Source organism: Myotis davidii, unplaced genomic scaffold, assembly GCF_000327345.1.
Source record: "Myotis davidii unplaced genomic scaffold, ASM32734v1 scaffold2039, whole genome shotgun sequence".
In the NCBI taxonomy this organism is placed as follows: domain Eukaryota; kingdom Metazoa; phylum Chordata; class Mammalia; order Chiroptera; family Vespertilionidae; genus Myotis; species Myotis davidii.
In genome coordinates this window covers 136685-149280 of record NW_006290681.1, presented here as the reverse complement: position 1 = coordinate 149280, position 12596 = coordinate 136685, and the positions used below count along the sequence as shown (strand labels likewise).

The 12596-nt window shown below is 39.6% G+C and overlaps 1 pseudogene; it reads right to left on the bottom strand.

Annotated features, from left to right (window-relative positions):
• Positions 1-4159, bottom strand: part of LOC102771064 — a 29941-nt pseudogene extending 25782 nt beyond the window's left edge.
• Positions 4160-12596: the final 8437 nt, after the last annotated feature.

Sequence of the window (12596 nt, the reverse complement as noted above, 5' to 3'; positions counted from 1 at the left end):
CAATTCTAAAAACTCCCTAAGCCTGCCTATGCTCCCCCCAAATTCCTGCTTCAGCAAGTTGGGTTAATTAACTTTATATATTATTTCTATGAATCAATTTAAATCCAATACTTTCTTCCTTCTCCCTTCCTATCCCAGAACACAGATACCAAATACAAATGTTTCTATAAAATTATTGGCAAAATTTTAAATAGTTTGAATAATTAAGTAACAGCTAATTATGTAACAGTATGTTTCCTTTATTTTTTCTGTAGTGTGATTTGTGAAATTACATAAATGTTCCTTTTTAGTTTACTGATGGCTGGGAAGCTCAGAGGTAAATTTCAATTCCATCTGTGGCAAATACACAGGTGTCAAATAAATTTTAATTACTTTTTTATAGATATATAATTTCCATACAATAAAATGCACAAATCTTGAGTGTACAGATTAATGAATTTTTATGTTATGTTGATTTGTTATTGAAAAATCAGACAGAGGGCGAAAAACCAGGACTACAGGCTTTATTAGAGGAGAAGCACCTGCCGGGTTGTCTAGCAAGGGGAGGATAGCAGCACGTGCAGAGGTGGGCACGCCTTTTGAGGGGCGGAATGGGACTGGGTCGGGAGCTTAGTATACTGGGCGCACACTGATTGGTGGCTTACTGCATTGTCCATATAGGACAAGGGCTTAGGGTATTTGGCAAGTGTGGATTGGTGGTCCAATGTATAGTCCATATAAGGTACCTGGTTAGTCACTCAGGTATTTCTGGGCTGCAGGTTATGTCATACTCTGCTCCCCAGTTGGAGGAAGGGAGAATCTATCAGTTATGCCTAAGAATTCACCAGCCAGTTCAAAATAGAGAATGTTTTAGCACCCCAGAAGTTGCTTGCATATCCTTTTCCTATCCTGGCCACTATACATTGTAAAATTTTTATGAGACATATCATATTACATGAATTATTCCTGTTTTTGTTTTGACTTTATCTTTCTTTACCTACTTCTAAGTTATGTTTTCTTGATTCATTTTATTTATACTGATAAGACATCTTGAAATCTTAACCGGGACCAAGATGGACCATAAAATATCTTTATACAAAGGTAGAATAATTTGCTACTAAGGAAGTGAGACTAAAATGGGAATATAGGGGCATGGGAGTTCAATTGTTGATATACTTATACCATTCCTGACTCTCAATAATAAAGTTGAAATACTATTATAATATTGCCTTTTAAATTTCAAAAACAGCCCTTTAACCTCCTGCCCTCATCCTTCTTAAAAAAGTATCATTAGACTCACTTTGTATATTAAAAATATGACTCTGTGCCCCTCACTTAACAATAAATTGTTAAGAAAAATTCATGTGGGGAATTTCTACTTCTGACCAAGATGGAGTAACAGACATTGGACTTACCATCCTGCCTGAAATAACAAAAGCAACAAGAAAATAAAACAGACAATATATTGGAAACAAATATAGTGGAAGTATTCAAAAATGAAAAATCTTGGAGGTAACCCAAAAAACTGTGAAAAACAAAAACAGTACAGAGAAGGGAATCTAGGTGGAGTCTAGTAGACCTCTGAGTTGAAGAAACAGAGGTGAGAATCTGAGGAAACCAAAGCAGCTGAGTTCATAGGACAGATTATCTGAGAAGAGAGAGCTAAGCAGAGAGAGAGAGAAGCCTGGAGATCCACAAAGAGGTCTTCTTGAGTATTTAGTTAGGTATTGATGTGCATAAGTATAAGGAACTCTATACAAGGCCCTCTATATATTTTGTGGCTGTCTTTGCTCTGCTCTGGGCCCCAGGAAGATTCTCTTTATAGCCTACATCACTTGATCTTTGCCTTTGACATTTGGTTACATTTAGACAATGGAAGCACATTTAGAAGGTGGACAGAGAAGAAAGACTGATGTGTTTATTCTTTCCATGTCTTCCCTGCCTCCTTGAAGTGCTGCTGTGATTGAGTAACTACCGAGTATAATCCCTGAACCAGTAATGTTAGCATTATCTGGTATCTTGTTAGAAGCACTGAATCTCTGGCTCACTCCAGGCTTACTGAATCAGAATTTGTATTTAAATAGGATAACTTGGTGTCATTCATATATATATATATTTTTTAGAGGCCTGGTGCACGAAATTCATGCACTCGGACTGGGAGCCCTCAGCCCAGCCTGTGCCCTCTCGGAGAGTGGCCTAAGCCATCAGTTGGACATCCTTAGCACTGCTGCTGCACTTGACAGTCATGAGACCAGCTCAGAGCTTCTGGCTGAGTGGCACTCCCCCTGTGGGAGCACATTGACCACCAGGTGGCAGCTCCTGTGTCAAGCGCCTGTCCCCTGGTGGTCGGTGCAGGTCATAGAGACTGGTAGTTCTGCAGTTCGAATATTAGCATTTTATTATATAGGATTCCCTTTAATGTGCACTCCTTTTTTCAAGGCTCCAGCTTTCACCAGGTTAGTACATTTTTTTTTTCTTCTTGCCCCTTCTGGTTCAAGAGTCATAATGGCTTTCTGTTGTCACTAGTTCCTTGTTAGATCACATAACTCTGCCCACATCTCTGTAAATAGACCCTTTAAAAATTGATTTTCCAGTTAAACACTTTTGAGTATACATCCTGTTTACTGCCATGCCTTAATGATACAATAATATCTATCTTGATATTGATATATCTATGTTGATAACTGTATATATATTATATCTCTATCTCTCTATTGGTGTATCTATATCTCTATTGTTTCTATCTCTATCTCTTCCTAAAATTTCAGTCTTCATGCTTTAAAAAGTACATCGAATTTTGTAGCACCTTTTTCTTAGTAACAGTTCAATAATATCAAATTATGTATGTAATAATTTCTCAACAATGCAAATCCAGATATAATATTCCTAGTTAATTAGAACATTTTGTGAACCTGGAGAAAAAAAGCATGAAATTATTTTGTGTTTGCATGCTAATGTGGGAGATAGCCTCTAAATTGGTCCCAAATAATCCCTGCCTCCCGGTATTTTCCCTCTGTGTAATCCCCTCCTCTGGAGACTGCTAGACTTTTTGACTCACTTCTAGTAAATGGAATATAGCAGAGTGATGAAGTGAGACTTAGGTACACAAATATGGTGAATTTTGTCTCGAGTGTATGCTCTTTCTCCTGAAATTTTTACCCTGGAGGAAGCCAGCTACCATTCTGAGGAAACACTAATTAGAAAGAATATATGCACCCCTATGTTCATAGGCAATTTACAACACCTAAGATTTGGAAATAGCCTAAGTACCCATCAGCAGATGAGTGGATTAAAAAACTGTGGAACATTTGCACATGGAATACTACATAGCTATAAAAAAATAACTCTTACCATTTGCAACAGCAGAGGTGGACCTGGAGAGCATTCTGCTAAATGAAAGAAGCCAGTCAGAGAAGGGTAATATCACATGATCTCACTCATATGTGGAATCTTATGAACAACATAAGCTGGTGAACAAAAATATATCCAGAGACATAGAAGCATTGAAAAAACTGTCTAATCTCAGAGGGAAGTCAGGGAGGGTGGGTGGGTGGGAAGAGATCAACCAATGGACTTGTATGCATATATACATAACCCATGGACACAGAAAACAGGGTGGAGGTGGGAGCGGGCTGGAAGAGGTCAATGGGGCAAAAGGGGGGACAAATGTAATACTTTTAACAATAAAGATTAAATAAATAAATTAGTACCCAATAAACTCTGCCTCCTAGTATTTACCCTTCTGTATAATCCTCTCCACTGGAGACTGTGCTAGACTTTTTGACGCAATTCTAATAAACTAAGGGCCCAGTGCATGAATTTGTGCACCTTGAAAGGAACTGTGGGCCACGAGGCTGCAATGGGCACAGGGGTGGGTCTCGATCCATCCACTGCACCCTTTCTCAGCCCCTCACACTGCAGTCCTGGTCCCCTGTCTGCCAGCAGCCCCACTCCCACCACTGCTGCTACCACCCACTGATCCACTGATGGTGCAGAACAATTGGGGCTGGGGCTGGCGCTGGCAGCAGGTGTGAGCACCTGGTAGAACCATGGCACATGGGAGCAAAGAATTTTTAGTAACCACCAGAGTCTCACTCCGATGACAGCGACCAGTGCCCTGCCTTGGTCTAGAGTCCCCACTCACCTGCTCCACAATCCTGCCATGGTCGATGACTGTCATGTTCCGATGACTGTCTACTGCCTGCTGCTGTTGCCCACCATGTTCTGTGTTCACCTCCTAGTGGTCAACACACATCATAGCAACCGGTTGTTCAGTTGTTCCGCGATTCAGTCTATTTGCATGTTAGGGTTTTATATATATAGACCTGAGGCCTGATGCATGAAATTCGTGCAAGGGGCTCAGCCCCTGTCGCTGCAGCTTCATCCAGAAGGTCGTCTGGTCTAATTAGCATATTACGCTTTTATTATTATAGATGGTATATAGCAGAGTGATGAAGTGAGACTATTAGGTTACAAAAATGTGGTGACTTTTGTTTTAAGTGTATATTCTTTCTCTTGCATTTTCACCCTGGAGGAAGCCAGCTACTATTCTGTGAGGAAATCCAATGGAGAGGCCTACTAGAGAGGGACCAAGGCCTACCAACATACACATGAGTGGGTTTGAATGTAAATCCCCACCCCCACACAATTTAGCAATGCAGATGTGCAGCCCCTGCCAAAGAAACCAAAGCCTCATAAGGGAGCAACCAGCTAAATGTCTTCCATATTCCTGATCTTTAGAAACAGTGAGACTATAAATTTTGCTGTTTTCAGCTGCTAAATTTTGGGGTAATTTGTTATTATAGATAATAGATAACTAATATAGCTAGATTCTTTTTAAGGCATAAAATGACTTGAGAATTTTGCTTCTTAACAATAACAAGATATTTTGTTTACTTTAGTGTTCTTTTTCTTTCAAAACAGATTTCTTAACATTCATTTTAAAATATATTTGGGGCTACTTTTTAAACCAAATAAAGTCTTTTAATAAATTGAAGCCCTAGAAATGAGAATTTAAATATGAATAGTTTAAGAATGGGAAAACTAGCATAGTTTTTAATAAAAATAAGAGTCTTAGAGAGAAAACATTAATTTAACTGAAAGCAGTATATATCTCTGGGGAAATAAGGAGTGGTTTGTGTGTCATATAAGTACAAAGAATGGAATTTTATAAACTGACTTTCCACATAGATGCCAAGATACACCTTTTGTACTTATTTTTTCTAATACTTTGAGGGAAAAGATATATATGAAAGAATGAAGAGAACGTTAAAAAAATGAGTGATACTAATGAGCTGACAAACATATATGGCTCCAAAAATAGCACAATCTTTTTTGCTTCATTAGAAACAATGTGAGGAATCCAACTTAATTCGGTGAACTTGAAGCTCAAGTTCAAAGAATTGAAAATGTTTTTTTCAAATTTGAATAGTTTCCAAATAGTTCAAATAGCTTTTTTCATTACTAAAAAATACATACAATGGGGAAAAAAATCTAAGTATGCAACTATAATGTTCTTATTTGTAAGAACTATGGACTTTTCTTTGATTGTTAATTTCCTCTCTCCTTGCCTCTCCTCTCTCCATCCTCTTTTTATTTATTATAACATTTTTATTTAAAAAATTTTTTTTGAGAGAGACATTGATTTGTTTTTTCACTTATTTATGCATCCATTGGTTGATTCTTATATATATCTTGACCTGGGATCAAACCCAGAACCTTAGCATATGGAGATAAGGCTCTAAACAACTAAGTGAGCTAACTGGCCAGGGCCTTCTCTACCCTCTTTTTAGGAGAAAGGAGAACAGTGAATAAAACAGTTGTGGAAACAAAGAAGTGTCACTTCCAGAATCATATTCTTTTAGAAGGCAAGATAGACCTTGGACATTTAGAAGTATGGACTGTAAGATAAATAAACATTATCTTGAGGAATTCTATTGGTTTATTCTTTCATGAATGTTTGAAATTGTAAACTGGTATACATTATAAACATAGTGGTAAAAATATAGCTTTAATGCTAAGGACTATTGTGAGAACAAGCAATACACCCTCTGGACCCTTGGCTGGAATAAGACATATAATATGAAGAGAAAAGATAAAGAGAGAAGAAAAAAGATTTGGGCAAACAGTTGGTTAACTAGAGCAGGGGGCCTGGCCAGCATGGCTCAATGGTTGAGCCATTGACCAATGAACCAGGAGGTCATGGCTTGATTCTAGGTCAGGGCATATGCCTGAGTTGCAGGCTTGATACCCAGTGTGGGGTTTGCAGGAGGAAGCCAATCAGTGACTCTCTCATCATTGATGTTTCTATTTCTCTCTTCTTCTCCCTTCCTCACTGAAATTATTAAAAATATTTTTTAAAAAAGACTAGAACAGGGGTTATAAAAATGAGAAGTCATTAGCATAACCTAGAGATCTTGGTAATGACTGGATTTTGAAAAGATTTACCAATAATTAATAAATTCATTTGGAGAGAATTAATATCTTGATAATATTGAGTCTTCTAATTTATGACCATCTTCATTGATTTAGATGTTATTTAATGCATCTCAGAAATATTCTATACTTTTTAATGTTCAAACCTTATACCTCTTTTGATAAATTTACTTCTGAGATTTTTACCCTTTTTAATACTATTGTGAATAAAATTATTTGTTCATTTCATTCTCAGAATAACCATTCTTAATACATAGAAATGTTGATTTTCATAGTTAGATCTTGTATGCAATGTGGAGAAAGAAAAATAATTGTATTCTACCCTTCTAGGTTGTTGGTTGAGATACTATCTCCCCTCCTCCACCCAGTAATAAAAACAGATTAACAGAAGAAAAACAAATAAAGTTTAATAACATGTATGCCTCTTGTATGCCTGAAAGAGACCCAGAGAAATAGAGCAACAACTTAAAATGGTCCAAGTCATAACCTTAAATACTAAAGATAAAAGAAGATGTTGGGGGTAGGGGGCAGTAATAGGAGATTACCAGGCAAAGCATAATAAAGATTAAGGTTGTTATGCAGATTTAAGTCCTTACTTTCTCCCTTGATAAAAGTTTCTAGAGATTTAGAGTCATCCCCCTTTTCCTGGTACAGTGAGGGAGACACCCTCAAAGATGGAGATCATTGATTTAGATGTTATTTAATGCATCTCAGAAATATAAATAAAAATGTAAATGTCTCTTAGAAAAGGGTAACTTTAAGGTGTTCAGAGCTTTTTCTGTGTCTCCTCTGTCTTAAAAAATAAACAGCTCAAGATAATCCTTATGCCAGAGAGACATATTTTGGAGTAGAAAATTCGGTTCCCCTTCAAAGAGAAATAGCTTATGGTCTACCATCATATGTTTTCTTTTAGCTCCCCTACCCTGTAGTTCTGTATCACCATACTGGGACCTCTGCAGGACCTCCTCAACATTTCCTGTGATCATAGGTTTCAATATATTCTAACTGATGATGCTCAGGGTAGGCTGCCTCCAAATATGCCAAAGTGGTGTGGACGAAAAGGGGCCATTTCATAACCTGACCATTTCAGGGAAAGCCTGCATGGTGGCCTTGCAAACTCAGAGACTTAAAGTAACCACAAAGGATGGTCTGAAATTAAAACTTTTCAAATTAAAAAGTGTGGGGAAGCACAAGAGACTTAGTTGGAAAGTCTGTAAGAGGAGGGCCAAAAGGTCGAGGGCCTCTAGGGGGGCCTTGCCGAAGGCAGCAGACATTGCCTTGACCTTTCCAAAGAAGTCTGTGCACATGCAGACCCCCAGGTATTTACCAGAATCTTTATGATTAATCTGTAGGTGTGCTTGCTTAAAAGACACTGCAGACACATGTCCTCCCAAGATTACTTACCTTACTGATCGCATCTAAAAGATAAACTGTATCTCAAACTTTTGTTACAATAAAAGCCTAAAGAGGCAGGAAATCAAGGCTGTCTGGTTCCTTTAGCCAGGTAGTCCCTTAGCCCTCTCTTTCACAGCAAAAGTTGTGTAATCATTCATCTGTTGCTCATGGTTTGCTGGTCAGCCTTGGCAAAAAAAAAAAAAAAAAAAAGGCAGTTTATGGTGGGTAGTCATTTCCAAGCCGGTATCTTCCCTGATGAAGGTAAATCTTACCTTAACTGAGACTATTGTCTTTTTGCATGTATGATAACATATCGTTGGAATGTAAAAGCAATTTTTTTTCCAGACCACTCAAAGCACAGGCACCAATCTGCAGAGACCACAAATCCCCTCATTGTTATTGAGTTAATTGTTGACTGTTAACTATCCTGTACCCATCTAAGTAAAATAAGTATGTATTTATCATTTTACTTTTTATCCAATCCCAGAGGTTTCCTTGCTTTGCTTTCTTCCACCTCCCTAATCTATCACCAATGGAGTTCATGTAACCCACTGACATCTCCTCCGTTGACTGTAATGTATAAAACAAGGTGCAAAACTGCCATTCTCTGGAGTATTATCTCAATCTGTTGAGATTCTGCTTCCTGCCAGTTGTTTATAGTTTGACTCAAATAAACTCACAAAAATTCTTTTTTTAAGAAAATATATTTTATTGATTTTTTACAGAGAGGAAGGGAGAGGGACAGAGAGTTAGAAACATTGATGAGAGAAAAACATCGATCAGCTGCCTCCTGCACACCTCCTACTGGGGATGTGCCCGCAACCAAGGTACATGCCCTTGACCTGAATCGAACCTGGGACCGTTCAGTCCACAGGCCAACGCTCTCTATCCACTGAGTCAAACCGGTTAGGGCACAAAAATTCTTTATAGGTTTGAATGTTACTTACATTAACAGTGAAATAATGATTATTTTGGATTAAAGTTACTTGAGAAACAGCCAGTGCACAAAGGACATTTTGAGTCTTTTGTATCCCCATGAAATCAGAAAATAAATATCCAATGTGAAATGTACCTTCCTTATACCAAGAGGTAGAGGGATATCCTTATCACCAGAGAGAGAGAATTCAGGGCTGAAAGGATTATATAAACAAACCTTGTTACTTCTTTACTAATTAAGTACCAGAGTCTGCATTTCTTTATCTTGTCTTCATGAATTTATGGTTTCATTGCGTAAAAAAATGTAAAAGCTGCCTGCTTCAGTCATTTTTTAGGTCCCATTTCTATGAGACCTCCTTATGTACGAATTAATTTTTTTTCTTGTTAATCTGTATTGTCTCAATTTAATTTTTAGACCAGCCAAAAGAACTAAGAATAATAGGGGGAAATTTTTCCCTTCCCTTGTTAGGCACATTCATGTGCTTCATTATGCCCTACTTGGGGCTATCACCCCTTCTGGTGAGTGTTCTGTTATTCTCGTTATACGTCTCATGATTAATGGCCTTTGGCTTCCAGTAAACCACCTCACCCAGTTTCCAGTGGACCGCCTACACCTGGCCCCCACCTGCACCTGGTCCCAGCGGTTACTCTGACTGACCTTTATAAGAGGAATAAATATCCTACTCCCCCTACTCTGCCCCACTGATGCCATTTTGGTCTCAGCCCTTCTTCTAGCAGATGTAACAATAAATATAATTCTTTACCCCTTTTGGCCTTGTGCGTTCCTCCTTCGGTAACCCTAACATCCCTGACATAACCAAAGAAACATTGGTTATGTCTTTCAGAATGTTGGTCATTGTTAGGGGCAGAAATATTAAACATGCTCTGTTAATCTTTATTGTTCTCTTCTGATTAGGGAAAGCATGCTCTGTCTAACCTGACAGATGTGGAAGTTAACAGGGAAGGGGGTTCATTCTCCTTATCTGAGAACTGCCTATTATCATGGAAAGATTAACAACCCTGTTGCCAAAATAATGGAGTCTCTTGAGAAGCCCACCCCAGCCCACATTGCCTATAACCTGTAACCATTACACCCATTATTATTCCTTTTGCCCACTTCCCCATGTAATCTTTGTCCTCCTACCCAATATTAGCAGCTGGTTTATGGGGACAAAGGGGGGCACAGAGCAGATTTTCATGGATGACCATACTGTCAGCATTATTGGAATAAACACTCACCTATGATTCAACCCTGTCTCTGCTTAATTGGCTCAAGTAGTAACAGGCAGCCAAGGAAGGGAGAGGGTTAGAGAGTTAGAAACATTCTGTTCAGCCCAAGATGCCTCTATCCTCTCTGTACCTCCTCCCTTCCTGTCTACCTAATCAAGCTAGCTAGCCTTCATCACACTATTGTCTGTGTCCATGGGCTATGCATATATGTATATGTGTTCTTTGGTTAATCTTTTCTCAACTCCCTCATCCCCTCCCCTCTGAGATCTGCCAGTCTGTTCCATACATCCACGTCTTTGGACCTATTTTGTTCATCAGTTAATTTTGTTTATTAGATTCCACATGTAAGCAAGATGGTGTGATATTTGACTTTCTCTGGCTTATTTTGATAAAGGTTAGCTAGCTAGCTTAATTAGGTAGACAGGAAGGGAGGAGGTACAGAGAGGATAGAGGCATCTCGGGCTGAACAATTAAAGCACCCACAAGCCCTGACCGGTTTGGCTCAGTGGATAGAGTGTCGGCCTGTGGACTGAAGGGTCCTGGGTTCAATTCCGGTCAAGGGCATGTACCTTGGTTGTGGGCACATCCCCAGCAGGGGTTGTGCAAGAGGCAGCTGGTTGATGTTTCTATCTCATTGATGTTTCTAACTCTCTATCCCTCTCCCTTCCTCTCTGTAAAAAATCAATAAAATATATATTTTTTTAAAAAAGCAGCCACAAGTTAGATCGAAAGCAGCCCTGGAGCAGCCAGGAGAGCCATAGGGGTAATAAAACATCTCTGGTCAGGAAAAAAAGAGGTCATTTTACTCTTTGAGCAGAGAAGCTAGCAGTTTCAGTCTCAAGACTTGGAAGGAGGTGCTGCTCAGTGGTTGAACATCAATCAACCCATGAACCAGGAGGTCATGGCCGGGTCCCTGGGCAAGGCATATGCCTGGGTTGCAGGCTTGATCTCCAGTAAGGGACATGCAGGAGGTAGTTGATTAATGATTCTCTCTCATCATTGATGTTTTTGTCTTTCTCTCCTTCTCTCTTCCTCTCTCTGAAATCAATAAAAAATATTTAAAAAAAGATTTGGTAAGATAAGGTTGCTAGGTACCATAAGGTAGAGCAAAAGTAACTCCAACTTGGCTCAGTGGTTGAGCATTGACCTATGAGCCAGGAGGTCCCAGTTCGATTTCTGGTCAGGGCATATGCCCGGGTTTTGGGCTCAGTCCCCATCGTGGGGCGTGTGGGAGGCGGCTGGTCAATGATTCTCTCTCATCATTGATGTTTCTATCTCTCCCTCACCCTTCCCCTCTGAAATCAATATATATATATATGTATATTTTAAAAAGTAACTCCAACTTGAACAGATAAGATGGATATGTGAAGGATAAAGAAAAAACACAGTAACAGGGGAAGGGGAAACATATTTTCACAGAGGATAGAGGAATGTTGCAAAATAAGGGAAAAGAAAGAGGGGGTACCATGTGGGCTTTGGCCTTTGAAACTGGTACTATGTAGTAGAGTGGCCAATCTATTTATATAAAAACTCTGGGTGTTCGCCCCTCACATCCAAGACTTGTCCAACCAGAAGGAAGTCAGTCCTGCAGGGGTCATCTTGGCAAAGGCTACACCCTCCCCAAGCTATTTCTGGCAAGGGCGAGGTTTCAGGGAGTAACCCGCCCTCGGAGCCTGGAGGCAATGAATCCTGGGTCGTCTTTGCAATGGCTGCACCTTCCCTGAGCTGTTTCCAGTGAGGCCTGAGGGAAGAACCCACACTGGGATCGCCAGGAGCGCCCAGGGGCAGTCAGTCCTGGGCTGCTGAGGTGGAGGCCATGGTGTGGTAGAACTCTGGGTCTGGCCCAACAGGGGGTGTGGCCGGCCTTCAAACCAAACCCTGACAGTAAGGAGGAGGGAGCCCCCTTCCTCACAGAATCAGCTGTTGGATAGCTTGCTGTCAGTGGCCTGCCAGCCAGGAACCCCATTCACCTGCTCTGCAGACCCTGACAGGAGGGAGGAGGGAGCCCCATTCCTCACGGAATCGCACGTGGCCAGCTTGTTGTCAGGAGTCTGCCAGCTAGAAATCCTATTCACCTACATATCTGTATAAAGTTTTAATAGATTATATTAGAGGTTGTGGTGGTACTGTTTTACCCACAGCGTCTACAGGAATTGCTGCAAATTTACTTCCTGGTAGAAGGACCTTTCATTCCCAATATAAATTACCAATTCCATTAAATGAAACTTTAATTTCTAGATTCGATATAAACAGTGAAATTGCTAAAACTATTAAAAAGGCTCATCTTCTCGTTATTGATGAATGCACCATGGCATCCAGTCATGCTATAAACGCCATAGACAGATTACTAAGAGAAATTATGAATTTGAATGTTGCATTTGGTGGGAAAGTTCTCCTTCTCATAGGGGATTTTTGACAACGTCTCAGTATTGTACCACATATTATGCGATCAGCCATAGTACAAATGAGTTTAAAGTACTGTAATGTTTGGGGATGTTTCAGAAAGTTGTCTCTTACAACAGATATGAGATCAGAAGATTCTGCTTATAGTGGATGGTTAGTAAAACTTGGAGATGGCAAACTTGATAGCAGTTTTCATTTAGGAATGGAAATTATTGAAA